This window comes from Hyperolius riggenbachi, chromosome 2 (assembly GCF_040937935.1).
Source record: "Hyperolius riggenbachi isolate aHypRig1 chromosome 2, aHypRig1.pri, whole genome shotgun sequence".
NCBI classification, from domain to species: domain Eukaryota; kingdom Metazoa; phylum Chordata; class Amphibia; order Anura; family Hyperoliidae; genus Hyperolius; species Hyperolius riggenbachi.
The window spans coordinates 339,474,485-339,494,151 of record NC_090647.1 but is presented as its reverse complement, the minus strand read 5'-3'; the positions used below and the strand labels follow the sequence as shown (position 1 = coordinate 339,494,151).

Sequence of the window (19,667 nt, the reverse complement as noted above, 5' to 3'; positions counted from 1 at the left end):
ATGTATGGGCACCATTAGAAAGATCACGGCTTCTCATAGAAGCCAGCAATTTTTTTAATGGGGACTTAGATCAATGAATGGGAACTGCATACCCGTTCACTGATCTCTTGGCTAACGGGTATCGAGAAAGTGCATGGGAGCACACGTGATCGGCCACGGTGACGAGCAGCAGCAGGGGCAGCCTTTTGGATGTAGCAGCTACGTCCAAAAGGCTTAAATGGTTAACAATGTGGCTCAATACAATAAAAAATTCATGCTACCTCTTCTTTTTACATTTAACTGTTTCTTAGAGACTTTGATTGCTCTACTTCCATGGCCTGCTGTCTGCAGAAAGAGCAGCCAGATAAGGATTGCTGTAATTAGCAGAAGCAATGAGCAAACAAAAGCTTTGATCAGCTTCAACCAGTTTAGAGAGTCACATTTGATTCCATTCACACCTTCCCCTGGATAAATAAGGGCAGAGGGAAAGAGGGGGGGGGGGGGAAGATGGCAAATAAAGATGCTTGGATCCCTTTTTTCTGCAGCTTGTCCTGGTTTCTAATAGTTATAGGAGCTGCCATGTTTCCCCCTTCCCATTGTAGTTGCCCATTATTTATCCAGGGGAAGGTGTAAAGATGGCATCTGTAACTCCTCTAAAATCTTTGAAGCACGGTGTCCTACCTCCCCATCTGCCCTGCTGATAAATGCTTTTGTTTGCTCTCTCCAAATGTATGCAACAAAATAATTACATCAGTCCTTATATGCCTGTGGTTGGGCAGGCCTCAGAAGTAGGGTAATAAAGGCCTCTGCTAAACTTTTAAATGTAAAAAAGAAAAGGTAAAATTTAAGTTTTTTTTTAAGAATAAGCCACATTGTTGGCATGCATATTTAATGTGCTATTGAGATGCCCTGGGTGCTAAAAATGGTGCTTGGTTCACTTTAAGCCTCTAACCAAACACAAGGTATTTGCTTTGCAACAGTGTCCTTGGCTTTATAGGTGGTTATCCAAAATGATGGAACACTTGTCATTGAATGTGGTGAGCTTGCTCCATTGAATAAACAGGAAGGTGAATGTTCAGCAGGTTCAGCGACCTTTACATAATACCGGGCAGTAACTGGGCACAGATCACACAACTGCATGGCACTCACAGCTCCGTTAACTTCTGTCCAGGCTCCTGGCACTTTGTCATTGCCTCTGATGAAATTATGAATGTCTCCTGCTGGTTGGTCCCAGTTAATCTGCCAATGAGAAGAAAAGCAATTACTAAAGAAAAATAAACGTTCATGGTATTGGCCCTTACATAAGATTTTGTCATTTAAACCGCTGGCTCAGCCTTCAACTTTTATATGCATATAATAGTAAATGTGCTTTTTGAAATGCACACTGTTTGGTAAATTGTGCATCTATACTTTCTGCAGTAAATATATTTAAAGTACCTGGTTGGCTGGCTTCTGTTGTTTGGCAGTGCAATTTTACTTTGCATAAAGCAGTCCAGACTCCTCCCCATCTCATCAGCAACCATGAGACAGCCAGAGGGGTGCTGGGAGGGGGCACAAGCCAGTGTCTTCTTGTCAACACAGATCTACCTCCTAAGAGAACTATCTGTTGTTGCTGGAAACCTAGCCACAAAGAGTTCAAGAGAAATGAGGTGGATGGGCAGTGAGAATGGCTTTATAGCTTGGGAACACCCACTCTTCTGCCAACACTATGGGTTCTGGATTGAGTCACATGACTGATTTTTCCAAAGGGAATTTCTCTGAAACAGCTGCATCAAATACATAATTGCCTATTCACCTTTACTCACAATGCGGAATCTTGTGGGTCAACTAGGGCTATAAATATAACAGATACTTATTTTATTACACTTGGTTAATTAATTGTTTTATGTTTTCAGATTGACTCTGTATGTAGCATGGATTGATGGCAGTCGTATCAAGTTGCCTACTGGGTTTTATGCGAATATAAATTGCAGATGTTCCATATCGTTTGTAGGGGAAACTGGCAGCAGATTGGAGTGTCCCAGTTTGCTGCCAGTACATGGATACAGTAAGTCCAAGTGCTGAAAAATGAATAACAAATTCCCTTGCCCCATGCAGCTTATTACTCCAGCGATAAAATGGGGGGTTGATAATGTCAGGGCAACAGAGTAATCTATGCAGCTCATGAAATCAACACTCTTGCTATGAAAAAAACAAAAAAAACAATAGGCAGCTTTTATTCACGGACTAAAGATACCCATACATCTAGCAACTTGGCGGCACATTGACTGTCTGATTCGATAATTATTATGAAATCAGATGAAAATCTGTACCGCCAAGTGCATGCCCGATAAACAAGGCGACCAATTTTGGGCCGAGCATGTCGATCTGACATGCTGCAAGATGTTGGGCTGTCGTGGTTGATCCGGTGCGTGACGGTAGCAGCGAGCGATAACCGGATGAGCAACGAACCCCCTGTCCCTACTAATGATAAATGTTCCCCGGTGCCCTGTGCAATATACTTTACCTGTCCGCTGGCCCCGGGCTCCACCACAATCCACATACACGCGCCCCACGTGGTTGCCAGAGCAATGTGGGCGCGTGCTGGATGTCACACAATCACATGAGGTGCCACATGAAGTGCTTGTATGTGGCTTGTGGCGCAGCCCGGAGCCAGCAGGGGATGCAAACAGGTAAAGTATAGTTCACTGGAGGATGGGCATATTTAAAGTAAATGGGAACCGCATTTTTTAAAAAATGAAGCAAATACTTACCTAAGGAGAGGGAAGGCTCTGGCTCGTATAGAGCCTTCCCTCTCCTCTCTCGGTGCTCACTATCCTGTGCTGGTTCCCCCCCGCCCATTTTAATTCCCCTACCGAAAGGGTATTTGGAAGTCTTTGGGAGCCATGTCCTCCCGAAGACGTGCGGCTCCATACTGCACAGGCGTGAGCGTGCTTGCGCGGGTGCAGTACAGGGCCGCCCTTCTTCTTCAGGAGCACTCGGGCTCCCTGAAGACTTTTGAAGCCTCCTTCGGCTGGGTAAAGCAATATTTGACTAAATTAGTCAAATACTGCTACCGGGCGAGCCAGCACTGGAACGAGGGGACCAGGAGAGGAGCGGGAAGGCTCTATAAGACCCAGAGCCTTCCCTCTCCTTGGGTAAGTATCTGTCTCATTTTTTTTTAAATGCGGTTCCCATTCACTTTAACATTAGGGGGGGTCAGCAAGGCTGTGGATGCAGCGCCACAAGGCCTATTGGGAGATTTCATGCTGAAATCAATCAGAGAGAGATCTGTCTCTTGGTCGTTCTGCTCATATATTGTCTGATGTATGGGCTCCTTAAAGGACTACTGTAGGGGGGTAGGGGGAAAAGAGTTCAACTTACCTTGGGCTTCTAATGGTCTCCCACAGAAGTCCTGAGCCAGTGCAGGCACTCTCCGATGCTCCTGACCCCGCCTCTGGTTCACTTCCGGAATTTGCTACTTGAAGGTCTGAAAACCACTGCGCCTGCATGGCTGCGTCCTTGTGCACCTGTGCAGTAGGCTCCTGATGCCATCAGCAGGAGCAAGGACGTGGCCACACAGGTGCCGTGGTTTTCAGAATTTAAAGTCGCAAATTCCAGAAGTGAAGCGGCGGCGGGGACCGGAGCATCGGAGAGTGGCTGCGTGGGCACAGGATGTCTGCGGGGACCATTAGAAGCCCAAGGTAAGTTCAACGCTTTTTTCCCCTACCCCCCTACAGTAATCCTTTAAAAGTCAGTCAGGAGTTATGTCTACAGTGATGGGAACAACCATGGGCAGGGCAGGACATGATTAATGACCAAAAATGTAAGTAATAAATTGTGAATAACGGGCCTCACCTTTGCATTTTCCTTTTTCTGCATGGGGTCATAAGTGGCGCCTTCTGCTGGCTGAGGGATTTTCGGAGCAGTTCCATGTGCAATGAGCCTTACAGCTTCCACCTAAAATAGAAACATTTTAAATGTTTAACGAGGTCCAAAATATACAGAACGTAACAGCTGTATGTTGCTTAGTAAACAAAGAATAGATTGTATAGTATATACAGTAAGAACCTGTTACACTATGCAGAGCTGTCTGCTTTACAGCCTTTCTATAGTCAGTTATTAACTGGTTCAGCACCACAGTGTCGAAAACCGCATGCATCCGAGTAACGTTCACCTCCCATTCATTCACCAATAACTTTATTGCTACTTATCACAATTAATTGATCTATATCTTGTTTTTTCCGCCACTAATTAGGCTTTCTTTGGGTAGTACATTTTGCTAAGAATAATTTTTTTCTAAATCCATTTTAACAGGAAGATTAAGAAAGAAATGAAAAAAAAATCATTATTTCTCAGTTTTTGCCCATTATAGAAATTAATATACGCTACCGTAATTAAAACTCATGTATTTTATTTGCCCATCTGTCCCGGTTATTACACCATTTAAATGATGTCCCTATCACAATTTATGGCGCCGATATTTTATTTAGAAATAAAGGTGCATTTTTTTCAATTTGCGTCCATCACTATTTATAAGCTTATAATTTAAAACGATCTCGCATCCAGGAACTACAAAGAGGCTGGGAAACTTTTTTCCGGGCAGAAATACTGCGCTCTCTGAATAGAAAGCGTTGGTATTTCTCCGGGGGACTTAGATCGGTGAATGGGAATTATATTCCCATTCACTGATCGGGGGGCTAGCGGCGGGGAGCGCACCCGATCGCGCGCACCATGCAGCGGCAGCAGCAGAGCCTATATGGACAAGTAAGTTCGTCCAGAAAAGCTGAACTGGTTAAAGTGGACCTGAACTCCTTGAACAGGACAGAAGGAAAACATAGAGAAATGCACCCTGTGTGTATTTAGAGAGTTTAGCCAGTCTAATTCCCTTTCATCTCTGAAAAATCACCACCATCATTTGATCTCTCGGCTGTGTCAGCTCAGGAATCTTGGCAGTCCTGGCAGAGCAGCTAATTTGTAAATACAGAATGTTAACAATATGTCTGCTTCCATGAAAGCAGGGAGTAGACACACTGCAGATTTATTGCAGGATTTGTATCAACAGTAACAAAGCAACGTTTTTTCTTTAAGGGCTTGTTTACAGCGTTTTCAGGTTTTTTTCTTTAATCACCGGCGATTTTGAAAATCGCCCTAAAAGCGCTTGTGCAATGATTCCCTATGCGAATGTTCTCATATGAGCGGTTCGATTGCAATCTACTTCCAAAAGCACTGCCTGTACCATTTTCTGAGCGTTTTAGCTCAATGGAAGGTATAGGGAAATCGCAAAGCGCTTGAGAAAAAAGCTTTGTATAGCGATTTCCCCAGTGCTTTCATGAATAAATACATTGTATTTATTCATTTCCGGGTGAAAGAGATCACTTCCTGACTAACGTCAGCGCAAGGAAAAGCGCTGCAAAAAACTCTCCATAAATTGCTCAGCACTTGCGATAGCGCTTGCGATTTATAATGTGAACAGGGCCTAAAGGTTATTATGCTGTTGCGAATCTTTTACAGCAGAGAAGAACTTCTGAGTTCAGGATTGCTTTAACCCGAGCAGGCTTCTAGAAAGCAGGGTAAGAAAGAGTACAATGTGCTCAGGAGGTTAGTTGACTGTCGCTAAAGATCCAGCATGCCAAATTTTAGGCGGCATTGTGACACTCCTGTAGATTCTCGCCTGAGACGATCCGTAAAATATCAGGCAATTTAAACAAAATGAGATCTACTTACCTGGAGCTTCCTCCAGGCCCTGGAAGTCTATGTGTCCCTCTCCGCAGCTCCGCTCCAGGCCGGTCTCCCGGGGTCTGGGCCGTTAGCTGGGAGCTTTGTGTGCAGGCGCAGTATTTCTGTACTTGCGCAGAACGCTTTCAGCTATGTGTGCTATGGAGGGGACCCTGGGGAGACTGGCCTGGAGCGCAACTGAGGGACACATAACCTTCCAGGGGCTGGAGGAAGCCCCAGGTAGGTAAATCTCATTTTGCTTAATTTGCCTGATGTTTCCTTTAAGGGCTGGATCATCTGAGTTTAATCCTGGGTATATATTTATCTTAAAAGGAGCATACATCTGTGTGCAACATTTTTAGGTAACATTGAAGGGCTCCTGTACACACACTAGATACTCCGCCCATGTTGTCTCAAAAAAGTAAGCAGTATTATGCTAAGAACACACTTGCAATTTCTTTTGTTTTGCAGGCTTGATCCCTTGGGTGACAAATCATGATGTGTATGAGTTTTGTACAGACGGGTAGCTAGTCTGCAGGCTAGAGACACATCTTTTGCTATAGCAAGGGGGGAAGGGGGGTTGAGATTGCGCGTGGTGGGGGTAGTAATGAGAACAATGGGATCGGAAGCTGTTCGGATACAGCTTAAAAATCCCGAATGCTGATCTTTAGGCGATGTCGAGAAGCTACTGTACACACCCTAGATGCACGCACGATTCTGGCACGAAGTCATTATCGGCCACCTCAGCCAAGTTTAATGTAGAGTGTGTATGCAGCTTTAAAGTGAATCCGAGGTAAGAGTGATATAGAGGCTGCCCCCCCCACACACACACACACATCAACAGAAAGCATTGCTAGGCTACAGACTAGCGACCTATCTCTACAGAACCAGCCCTGCAATGTGGCTCAATGGATCAAGTCCCCATTCCCATGCCTGGTACTTGTGCATTAGGCTTTAGAGATAGTAACATATATACGGTATATGTATTAGTAGTGTTAGTAGGGTTTTTGTGATCAGTACAAAGTTCCAACTTTATACTGTATTAATTTACTGGGTTCAAAAGTCAATTTGTTGAGTATGCTGTGTTATCCAATGCATGCAACTGATAGCATTTCTGCATTCTCTTCTCATCTCCGTGGAATGTAGGCTTACAATAGCAGATCTCCATGGAATGTAGGCTCACAATAGCAGACTTGCGGTGGATCAGATAAATGATTGGTATCTACTTGATATTGGCCGTTTACCTGCTGTATCACTTTGCACCAGTAGAAATTAGATATGATTTCAGCAGAACCCTCATCTAAAGGTAGCCATACACTGGTCGATTTGCCATCAGATTCGACCAACAAATAGATCCCTCTCTGATCGAATCTGATCAGAGAGGGATCGTATGGCTGCCTTTACTGCAAACAGATTGTGAATCGATTTCAGCATGAAACCGATCACAATCTGTGGTGGTGCTGCCACTGCCCCCACCCGCATACATTACCTGCTCCGGCCGGCGTGACTCTCCCTCTGTCCCCGCAGCTTCTTCTCCGCGCTGGTCTCCGGTCCGGCTGGCTTGTCTTCACTGAACTTTCTGTCCGGGGGAAGTTTAAACAGTAGAGGGCGCTCTACTGTTCAAACTTCCTGCCGGGACAGGAAGTTCAATGAAGCAGGAGCCGGTCCGAGACCCAGGGTGGAGAAGAAGCTGCGGGGACAGAGGGGGAGTCGCGCCGGCCGGAGCAGGTAATGTATTGCCGCTAGCGTCGGTCGTCGGGCATTCGAACGCCGCTATCGACGCACTCCTGACCCGCCGGCGATCGAGGGAAATCTTCGGATCGGTGAGAATCGGCGGGAACGATTGATTTCGGACAGAAATCGATCGTTCTGTCAGCGTTTGCGCAACGATTTCACAGCAGATTCGATCACAGTGATCGAATCTCCTGTATATCGGCGGCAAAATCGTTAGGTGTATGGGCAGCTTAAGGTGCCCATACAGTATTAAGGTGGCCATACATTTATAGATTTGCAGCAGATTCGACCATCAGATAGAGTTCTGTCAGAAGCCTCTCAAGTCAAATCTGACAGGAATCTATCTGATGTGTGCCACACACTAGGATTAGATCTAAATGCATTATTGGACTATTAGATCCAATGCAACTCTATGAGCCATCGATCTGACGGTCTAATCAATTTTTTCCAACAGGTCCGATCTGATTTCCGATCATTTTTCTGATCGATCTTGTATAGCAGTGATCAGAAAATCGATCAGATAAAAAAACAGCAATCAAATTGGACCTGTTGGAAATTATCGGTTCAACCGCCAATCCGACGGAAAATTGCGTTGTGTGTATCAGGCATAACAGATCAATGCAGCAATGTGGCTGTTGGAACATAATTTAAATTGATTTTGGCTGGAAACTATGCTGGAAAGATATTGCTCAATAGGACTAGGTGGGGGTAGCGTTGTTCGATTTCCGGGTGTCTGATGAACCCTCTGCCCGTCTCCCCCCTTGTGTAATGTGATTTTGAAGCGTTAAATAAATTCCTCTTTTTACTTGACATTTATGTTAAGCAATATGTGCAAAGCTAAAACACTGCATTCCCGCAGCAGAACAATGTAATTAAACCCCCCAAATTCCCGGGGGAAAACTCCACGACTTTCCAGGCTTTGTGCAGTAGCTCTGCCTCCAGTCGTGTCAATCTCCTCTGATCGCTGCCTCTCTCCGCTCCTCTCAGTGAAAGAAGACTGAGAGGGGCAGGAGGAGGCAGAGATAAGCAGAGATTGACGTGAGTAGAGGCCGAGTTACTGTTCAAAGCTCTGCCTCTACCAGGAAGGAGCCCCAAATTTTTACCAGGGATTTGGGGAGTTTAATTACATTGTTCTGCTGCGGGAAAGCGGTGTTTTAGCTCTGCACATATTGCTTAACATAAATGTCAAGTAAAAAGAGTTTTTTTTCAGGCCTCAGACTCTTTAATTTAAAAAAAAAATACAGCCTGCAGCAGCGATTAATTTGGCTGCTAAGTTGTATGGCCCTGCAGCACACTGTTAAAGTTGCAGTGTGCTGAATTGTAAAAAAATAGCCTGGTCAGTAGGGGGGTTTGTGGTCCTGAACTGGTTAAATCAAATGTTGATTGGGAATATTCTGATTGTAGATCTTTCAACTATCATAGGCAATAAAAGGGGTGGGGGGTAGGTTCCTTAGAGAAAATTGTTTTTTTTTTATTGGAAGATTCTTCTCTTGTTCAGTTAGCATGGGGTGGGTTGTTCCAACATATACTAGGTTGGTGGGATGAAATGGTTCCCGGGGAGGGGGGTTTTAGCTGACAATTCAGGAGGGTAGGGACCATGCATCTATACTATTTCTGGGGTCTTAACAGAAGCAGAGACTTTGATCTCTACTGCACCTTTCATTTGTCACACAAATCAATTACAATATATTACCAGAAGTGGTACTCTTCTTGGTATGTTTGTCAGGGGAAGTAGAAGGCGTTGTGTGGGTCCAAGTCAGAAGTGAAATTGAGACCACATCTATAGCATACTGGTGGGGTGGGAGGTTTCCCTTAGGAGGGCGGATTTTTCCTAGAGTTTGTATGCCTTTCAACTAGTTAGGGTATTGTCATAGTAGACCTTTCAACTATTATAGGCAATAAAAGGGGTGGGGGTAGGTTCCTTGGAGAAGATTGTGTTTTACATTGGAAGATTCTTCTCTTGTTCAGTTAGCATGGGGTGGGTTGACTACAACGGCAAGAGGACCATCGAGGGACTACAATGCCAAGATGACCACCGGGGGACTAGAACGGCAAGATGACCATCGGGGTACTACAATGGCAAGATGACCATCGAGGGACTACAACGGCAAGAGGCTTATTGGGAGACTACAATGGCAAGATGACCTTCAGGGGACTACAATGGTAAGATGACCATCGGGGGAATACAACTGCAAAGAGGTCCATCAGAGGACTGACATGGCAAGAGGCCCAACAGGGACTACAATGGCAAGAGGCCAATTGGAGGACTACAATGGTAAGAGGACCATTGAGGGACTACAATGGCAAGATGACCATTTGGGGACTAAGACGGCAAGAGTGTGTGGTTTCCTGGATTTTGTACTCCATTCAACTAGTTAGGGTATTGTGATAGTAGATCTTTCAACTATTATAGGCAATAAAAGGGGTGGGGGGTAGGTTCCTTAGAGAAGATTGGGTTTTACATTGGAAGATTCTTCTCTTGTTCAGTTAGCATGGGGTTGGTTGACTACAACGGCAAGGTGACCATCGGGGGACTACAATGGCAAGATGACCATCGGGGGACTACAATGGCAAGATGACCATCGAAGGACTGCAACAGGAAGAGGCCCATTGAGGGACTACAATGGCAAGATGACCATCGGGGGACTACAACGGCAAGATGACCATCGAGGGACTACAACGGAAAGAGGCCCATCGAGGGACTACAATGGTAAGATGATCATCAGGACACTGCAACGGCAGGATGACCATCGAAGGACTGCAACAGGAAGAGGCCCATTGAGGGACTACAATGGCAAGATGACCATCGGGAGACTACAACGGCAAGATGACCATCGAGGGACTACAATGGTAAGATGATCATCAGGACACTGCAACGGCAGGATGACAACCGGGGGACTACAACAGCAAGATGACCATCAAGGGCTACAACAGGAAGAGGCCCATTGAGGGACTACAATGGCAAGATGGCCATCGGGGAACTACAACGGCAAGATGACCATCGACGGACTACAACGGCAAGATGGACACCGAGGGACTACAACGGCAAGATGACCATCGGGGGACTGCAACTGCAAGATGACCATCGAGGGACTACAACGGTAAGAGGCCCATCAAAGGGACTACAACAGGATAAGGCCCATTGAGGGACTACAATGGCAAGATGACCATCGGGGGACTACAGCGGCAAGATGACCTTTGGGGGACTACAACGGCAAGATGACCACCGGGGGACTACAATGGCAGGACGACCATCGAGGGACTACAACGGCGAAAGGCCCATCGAGGGATTACAATGGCAAGATGTCCATCGGGGGACTACAATGGAAAGATGACCACCGGTGGACTACAACTGCAAGATGACCATCGAGGGACTACAGCGGCAAGAGGACCATCAAGGGACTACAATGTCAAGATGACCACCGGTGGACTACAATGGTAAGATGATCATCGGGTGACTACAACGGCAAGATGACCATCGAGGGATTACAACAGCAAGTGGCTTATTGGGAGACTACAATGGCAAGATGATCTTCATGGGACTACAATGGTAAGATGACCATCGGGGGATTACAACTGCAAAGAGGCCCATCAGAGGACTGACACAGCAAGAAGCCCAACAGGGACTACAACAGCAAGAGGCCCATTGGAGGACTACAATGGTAAGAGGCCCATTGAGGGACTACAATGGCAAGATGACCATCGGGGGACTACAACGGCAAGATGACCATCGAGGGACTACAACGAAAAGAGGCCCACCAAGGGACTACAATGGTAAGATGACCATCGGGACACTACACTGGCAGGATGACCTACCGGGGGACTACAACAGCAAGATCACCTTCGAGGGACTACAAGAGGAAGAGGCCCATTGAGGGACTACAATGGCAAGATGACCATCGGGGAACTACAACGGCAAGATGACTATCGATGGACCACGACGGCAAGAAGGACACCGGGGGAATACAATGGCAAGATGGCCATTGGGGGACTACAACTGCAAGATGACCATCGAGGGACTACAACGGTAAGAGGCCCATTGACGGACTACAACAGGAAGAGGCCCATTGAGGGACTACAATGGCAAGATGACCATCGGAGGACTACAACGCAACGGCAAGATGACCATCGGTGGACTACAACAGCAAGATGACCATCGGGGAACTACAACGGCAAGATGACTATCGATGGACCACGACGGCAAGAAGGACACCGGGGGAATACAATGGCAAGATGGCCATTGGGGGACTACAACTGCAAGATGACCATCGAGGGACTACAACGGTAAGAGGCCCATTGACGGACTACAACAGGAAGAGGCCCATTGAGGGACTACAATGGCAAGATGACCATCGGAAGACTACAACGCAACGGCAAGATGACCATCGGTGGACTACAACAGCAAGATGACCATTGGGGGACTACAGCGGCAAGATGACTATCGAGGGACTTCAACCCGCAAAAGGCCCATTGAGGGATTACAATGGTAAGATGTCCATCGGGGGACTACAACGGCAAGATGGCCATCGGGGGACTACAACGGTAAGAGGCCCATCAGAGGACTTACATGGCAAGAGGCCCAACAGGGACTACAACAGCAAGAGGCACATTGGAGGACTACGATGGCAAGAGGCCCAACAGGGACTACAATGGCAAGAGGCCCATTGGAGGACTACAATGGCAAGATGACAATCGGGGGAGTAAAGCGGCAAGATGACCACCGGTGGACTACAACAGTATGAGGCCCATCGAGGGACTACAACAGGAAGACCCATTGAGGGACTACAATGGCAAGATGACCATCGGGGGACTACAACGGCAAGAGGCCCATTGAGGAACTGCAATGGCAAAATTACCATCGGGGGACTACAACGGCAAGATGACCATCGGGGGACTACTATGGCAAGATGACCATCGAGGGACTACAACGGCAAGATGACCATCGGGGGACTACAACGGCAAGATGACCATTGGGGGACTACAACGGCAAGATGGCCATCGAGGGACTACAACAGGAAAAAGCCCATCGAGGGACTACAATGCAAGATGACCATCGGGGAACTAAAATGGCAAGATGAACATCGAGGGACTACAATGGCAAGATGACCATCGGCGGACTACAATGGCAAGATGACCATCGAGGGACTACAACGGCAAGAGGACCATCGAGGGACTACAATGCCAAGATGACCATCGGGGGACTACAACGGCAAGATGACCATGGGGGGCTACAACGGCAAGATGACCATTGAGGGACTACAACGGTAAGAGGCCCATCGAGGGACTACAACAGGAAGATCCAATGTAAACAAGTAGCGCTCCAGATCAAAGACACAATGTTTCAGCACCTGAAAAACACTCTGCAGTGACAATCCGTATGGTATCACACTCACCCCATCAGTTGACCACTGCTAGACTGGTCATCAATCGCTTGTGTGATATCCTGCACCGCCTGTGCTTTAGTTGCTCGTCCTTCTTCTCCGCTTTGGCTCTTGTTGTCCCCTCCACGTTAGTTGCACCTCATGATATAAGAACTCACATAGTACAGCTCCGTAAAAACTTAAAACTTTTAATGCTGATAAAAACACTCACAAGCGTATGTTGGGTAAACAGCGTGCAGAGTATTGTGAACGGGCTCTCCCCCGTGCCTCCCGGACAGGCCGATAGGATAAACCACGCCACCGCCGCTAGTTTCCCTCAATGTCCCGGATTCGGCGTTACCGATCTCCGCTCTTCCTGATCGACTGATAGGCTCCACCCGACGCGTTTCGTCACTCCGCGTGACTCATCAGGGGCGTGGACAGCCTATCAGACGTCAGGTTTTAAAAGGCCGACTGCTCCTCCTTCCTAACTCCTTTCCGCATACGTCATACGTCGCGCGCTGATAGTGCGCGGCCATATGCGTCATTGCGTACATGTCAATGTGTACCTCCCTAAGTCACCCCCTGCGTTCCAACCTCGTAATGCGTGCCAACTCTCGCATGAAATGTCCTGGGAGGCACTGCTGGGAGTGTTCCGTTTTACATTCAAATGGGTATTTACACCACAATATATACTATCTTGTCAATTTATAAACCCATCAAATAAACTCTATTTGCATTTTCAATTAATAAGTTTAACATTCAGTTTATGCATTCTTCCCAAAATTCAATACTTGTGCCCTAGCCCCATCTAGTGTGCGCTTCTCATATTACAACACTACATTTTAATATCCACATATTATAGTGTGACATTGGATGGGAGAAATTATATAGGGTATTAGCATGGTAAAATAATTGTATGGTAGCTATACCCATACTTAATTACTTTGAGATAGACATTTTGTGAGAATCCAATTAGCTGTTAGCAATGAAACAGTTTAGGTCGATATCAATATTATGCCCTTTAGGTTGAAGAGTGCCCATTGCATATATCCATTTAGTTTCCTTTTTTGATATCTCCCTAACTTTGTTAACTCCCCTCCATGAGTATTTTACTTTTACCAAACCACAGAACCTCAGTGTTCTTGGGTTGGACTGATGGTGAGTCCTAAAATGTTCCGACACACTGTGTCCTCTGAAGCTCCTCCTGATGTTGCCCATGTGCTCCCCTACTCTGGTTTTTAGGGGCCTGGTAGTCCTACCCACATACTGCAAGTTGCATTCGCACCATAGGAGGTATACAACCCCCTTTGTGTTGCAGGTTATGTTCTGTCTAATTTTTTACGTTGTTCCTTTAAGCTGTGGCCGTAACTTCCCTGCACCTCACTGGGGAAGCATCAGCACACCCCACACGCCCTCTGCAGGGGAAGAAACCATTCTGCTGCCAGTGAGGGATCATCTCTCTTGGTGGATTCACACAGCTAGGTGCGAGAATGCTCCTCAGTGTTTTCGCTTTCCTGTATACAAACTTCGGTTGGTCGGGGAGGATCCTCTGCAGTGTGATATCTTCTTTTAATATCGGCCAGAATTTTTTGAAGATGTGTTCCACTTGTCTGAATTGTAGAGAGAAGTCGCTTATAAACGGGATGTTATTCCCATTTTTTCCATTATTTTCTCTTGCCCTCTCTCTGTCTTCCAGGAGGTCTTCCCTGTTGATTCTTCCTACCTCCATTATTTCCTTTTGTATCACGTCTTCCTTATATCCTTTCTCCACAAACCGTTCGAGGAGGGTCTGTGATTGTGCTATGTAGTCTTCCATCTTACTGCAGTTCCTCCGCATCCTCATTAGCTGTCCCCGTGGTACTGCCCTTAGCCATCGTGGGTGATGGCAACTCTTCATGGATAGATATCCATTTCGGTCTGTAGGTTTAAAATATGTCTTCATAATTAGCCTGTTCTCCCTCTTCTCTATATTCAAATCTAAGAAGTGAATAGAGTCTCTACTGGCCTCCATGGTAAGTTCGATGTTAAGGTTATTGTGATTAAGTCCCTTGAAAAAATCAGGAAGGTCCTTTTCGTTACCTCTCCACAGCATAAACAAGTCATCTATGAATCTCCTCCATTGCAGAATTCTATTGTCTACCTCCCGTCCCAATACATCCTGTTCCCATTTACCCATAAATAGGTTTGCGAATGAAGGTGCATATCCCGCCCCCATTGCACATCCCTTAATCTGTAGAAAGTATGTTCCATTATACCAGAAATAATTCCTGGTCAGTGCGAATTCCAGCAAGTTCATTATGAATTCCCTCTGTCTTGGTTTAATCATAGGGTCTCTCTCCAGAAAAAATCTAACTGCATCCATGCCTGCTTGGTGTGGAATATTTGTATAGAGCGACGTGACGTCTGCAGTTACCAGCACATCCTGCTCCTCAACCGTCATGTCCTCCAAGATTTGCAGCATGTGCTTAGTGTCCTTAACAACCTGTGGCAGGCCCATCACCAGCGGTTGCAAAAAATGGTCCAGATATTGTCCCAGCTAGAGATGAGCCGAAATTTTCGAAATTTCGAACTGCTTTTATTACGAATGCGAAATTTAACATTACGACCCAAATTCGTAATTAATTTTCAAATCGTAATCGAAATTTCACTCCCGTAATGACGAATTTCGTGTCTCCAACCGAAATTTTACTTTTTCAGGTTTGTAAGGGTTTCTATCCCTCTAGATGCCTAAAATGAATAAGCCAGCCCTCCTCCTCCTCCTCCTCCTCCTCCTCCTCCTCCTCCTCCTCCTCCTCCTCCTCCTCCTCCTCCTCCTCCTCCTCCTCCTCCTCCTCCTCCTCTCTCTCTCTCTCTCTCTCTCTCTCTCTCTCTCTCTCTCTCTCTCTCTCCAGAGATCTGTAGTATTTCAAAACCATACTCACATTCATGACATGTCCAGGGATCAAACCCAGGCCAACCACATGGAAGACAGCTATGCTCACCACCATACCACCAAACACACACTAAATAGACTGCTAACCTAAATCTTACTTGTAGACAGTCATATGAGACACATGCTGGGTGCAGGGCTTTGTGATTGGACCATGGACCATGCGATAGAGTGAGGTGCAAAAATGAAATCATGCCTAGCAGAGGATGGTTTCACAATGCTAAATGCTAGGCTGGCTGTGGTGCAATTGGTTAGTGCGTCTGGCTGGTAACAGCAAGGTTACAGGTTCGATTCCATCCAGGCATGTCTTTTCCTTTTGCGTTCAACAGTTGTCCAAACAGAGCCAACAGAGCCCCAGATAGCCATGTAGAGTTAGGTCACAGCTAGCCTGGCTGTGGTGCAATTGGTTAGTGTGTCTGGCTGGTAACAGCAAGGTTACAGGTTCAATTCCATCCAGGCATGTCTTTTCCTTTTGAGTTCAACAGTTGTCCAAACACCGAGCACAAAGTTTTGCATGCGTAAAGTTTTACGCACGCAAAATACCCCATGGGGTTCAATGGCGCAGCGCGCGCACGCAAAAGGAAAAGACATGCCTGGATGGAATCAAACCTGTAACCTTGCTGTTACCAGCCAGACACACTAACCAATTGCACCACAGCCAGGCTAGCTGTGACCTAACTCTACATGGCTATCTGGGGCTCTGTTGGCTCTGTTTGGACAACTGTTGAACGCAAAAGGAAAAGACATGCCTGGATGGAATCGAACCTGTAACCTTGCTGTTACCAGCCAGACACACTAACCAATTGCACCACAGCCAGGCTAGCTGTGACCTAACTCTACATGGCTATCTGGGGCTCTGTTGGCTCTGTTTGGACAACTGTTGAACGCAAAAGGAAAAGACATGCCTGGATGGAATCGAACCTGTAACCTTGCTGTTACCAGCCAGACACACTAACCAATTGCACCACAGCCAGGCTAGCTGTGACCTAACTCTACATGGCTATCTGGGGCTCTGTTGGCTCTGTTTGGACAACTGTTGAACGCAAAAGGAAAAGACATGCCTGGATGGAATTGAACCTGTAACCTTGCTGTTACCAGCCAGACACACTAACCAATTGCACCACAGCCAGCCTAGCATTTAGCACTGTGAAACCATCCTCTGCTAGGCATGATTTCATTTTTGCACCTCACTCTATCGCATGGTCCAATCACAAAGCCCTGCACCCAGCATGTGTCTCATATGACTGTCTACAAGTAAGATTTAGGTTAGCAGTCTATTTAGTGTGTGTTTGGTGGTATGGTGGTGAGCATAGCTGTCTTCCATGTGGTTGGCCTGGGTTTGATCCCTGGACATGTCATGAATGTGAGTATGGTTTTGAAATACTACAAATCTCTGGAGAGAGAGAGAGAGAGAGAGAGAGAGAGAGAGAGGAGGAGGAGGAGGAGGAGGAGGAGGAGGAGGAGGAGGAGGAGGAGGTTGGTTAGTTATTCATTTTAGGCATCTAGAGGGATAGAAACCTTTGCAAACTTTAAAATACTAAATTTCGTAATCGTAATTACGAAAATTTGCGTAATTTGCGAAAATTACGAAATTTCGATTACTGCTAAAATCGTAATTGTAGTAATTTCGCGAAATTTCGGAAATTCGTAATTAGGTCATTACGCTCATCCCTAGTCCCAGCCTATGCGTGATGGATCCAATTCCGCTGATGATGGGCCTGCCCGGCGGCTTCTCTGCATTCTTGTGTACCTTTGGTACTTGATAGATTATTGGTGTTCTCGGTGCTGTCGGGATGAGAAATGCAAATTCCCTGTCATCAATTATTCCTTGGTCTAGTCCAGTTCTCAATAAAGTCCTTAATTCCTCCATATATATCTTACATGGGTTCCCTCTAAGTTTTTTTATATGTGATCGGATCATTAACCAATTTTTCCAATTCCTCCCCATACTGTTCTTGACTAAGGACCACCCCCCCCCCCCCCCTTTGTCCGCTGGTCTCACTACTAGCTTTCTTTCCTCCAGCATTTCCTTTGCCATCTTGGTCATTCCCCTAGTTTTTTTAGGCTGAATGTTCTCAATTTCCTTTTCCACCATCCGTTTGAAGACCTCCACACAGTTCTTGTTAGAGTTATCCTGTGGATTAAATAGGGATCTGTTGCGCAGTCCTGTATGCGTGTATTCCGAGGTAGGATTGGCTCTGTTATTTGGTCCCTCTCTATTTAAAAAATATTTCTTGATATTCAATACTCTCGCGTATTTTTGTAAATCCACATACATATTGAACTTATTTATCGGTTGCTTGGGGGCATGTTTTAAACCTTGATCCAATATTTTAATTTCCTTCTGATTCAGAGGCACCCCAGATATATTATAGATACCTTTTCCTATCTCTCTCTTCTCCTCTTGTATGCGCCACCCCCCTCTTGTCCCCCTTCTGGTCTTCTTTTGTTCCCTCCCGGGGATGGTTGGTACTGGAGATCGTACTCCGGTCTCTTCTGGTGGTTCCATGGCGGTTTGCGATAACCTGGACTCGACCCTAAAAAAAGATTGATATTGCTGTTCCTGTCTTAATGGATCGTACCTATTTGCTGTTGGTAATTTGTAATTTATATCCTTATATTCATTCCTCCTATTAAATCGGTTCATTAATCTGTTTTCTTGTCTCCCTTCCTGATATCTATTTTCCATCCTCGGGGGGTACCTATTTATCTTAAAATCCCTGGCCGTCTGTCCTTCTTGAATGCCCACAAGAGGTCTGGGATTATGATTTTGCGTTTTTTTGGGTATTGCCCCTATGTTCTTCGGATCTGGGGTTGGCTTGTCTTCATTAGGCACTGGGGCTTGTTTGCTTTTTATCTGCCATTTACAGTATAGGCCCTCTTAAGTTTGTATGCATTCCAATCTAGAGTAAAGTGTTTTTTCTTTTTCATTATAATTTCTCTTTCTTGTTTAACCACTTGATGACCCACCCTTTACCCCCCCCCCTTAAGGACCAGCGCTGTTTTGAGTGATCTGTGCTGGGTGGGCTGTGCAGCCCCCAGCACAGATCAGGTTGCAGGCAGAGAGATCAGATTGCCCCCCTTTTTTCCCCCCTATGGGGATGATGTGCAGGGGGGGTCTGATCTCTCCTGCCTGCCTGGGTGTTGCGGGGGGGGCACCTCAAAGCCCCCCTCCGCGGCAAAATTCCCCCCTCCCTCTCCTACCTGCTCCCCCCCCCCCGGCGATCGAGGCTGCACAGGACGCTATCCGTCCTGTGCAGCCAGTGACAGGACGTCCCCTGTCACATGGCGGTGATCCCCGGCCGCTGATTGGCCGGGGATCGCCGATCTGCCTTACGGCGCTGCTGCGCAGCAGCGCCGTACAATGTAAACAAAGCGGATTATTTCCGCTTGTGTTTACATTTAGCCTGCGAGCCGCCATCGGCGGCCCGCAGGCTATTCACGGAGCCCCCCGCCGTGATTTGACAGGAAGCAGCCGCTCGCGCGAGCGGCTGCTTCCTGATTAATCAGCCTGCAGCTGGCGACGCAATACTGCGTCGCTGGTCCTGCAGCTGCCACTTTGCCGACGCATAAGCGTGCGGTCGGCAAGTGGTTAATTAATATTTCACATGTCCTTTCTAATAGAGTTTTATATAATGGGTCCTCCTTGTGTGGTTCCAAACTGGTTTTGAAATCATTTATTTCTTTCCCCAGGCGTTCTAATCACTTTGTCTTTCGTTTCCCCAATAACTCCATATATCCCATTCCACATCCCTCAAAAAATTCCTCCCATTCTTTATCATTTTCCTCATCCTCTTCACCATCATCTGGGGTGAAATCCCATCTTAATTTCTGAGGTACCACTCCCTTTGTTATGTATTTATTTAGTGTGGTTACGTCCCACCAGGTGTTTTGTTCCTTAATCATCACATGTTCTAGGGCTCTGTACTTTTCTTCGATGTCCTTTTTGATGTCATTCCTGATAT

At 46.4% G+C, this 19,667-nt stretch overlaps 1 long non-coding RNA gene across 1 annotated transcript; it reads right to left on the bottom strand.

Annotated features, from left to right (window-relative positions):
• Nucleotides 1-1,024: 1,024 nt before the first annotated feature.
• On the bottom strand, nucleotides 1,025-12,925 carry LOC137544444 (uncharacterized). The gene is made up of 3 exons (XR_011025862.1): nucleotides 12,804-12,925; nucleotides 3,817-3,918; nucleotides 1,025-1,218 (listed from the first exon to the last, which is right to left on the bottom strand). It is a non-coding gene; the product is annotated as an uncharacterized lncRNA (long non-coding RNA).
• Between the last annotated feature and the right edge of the window lie 6,742 nt (nucleotides 12,926-19,667).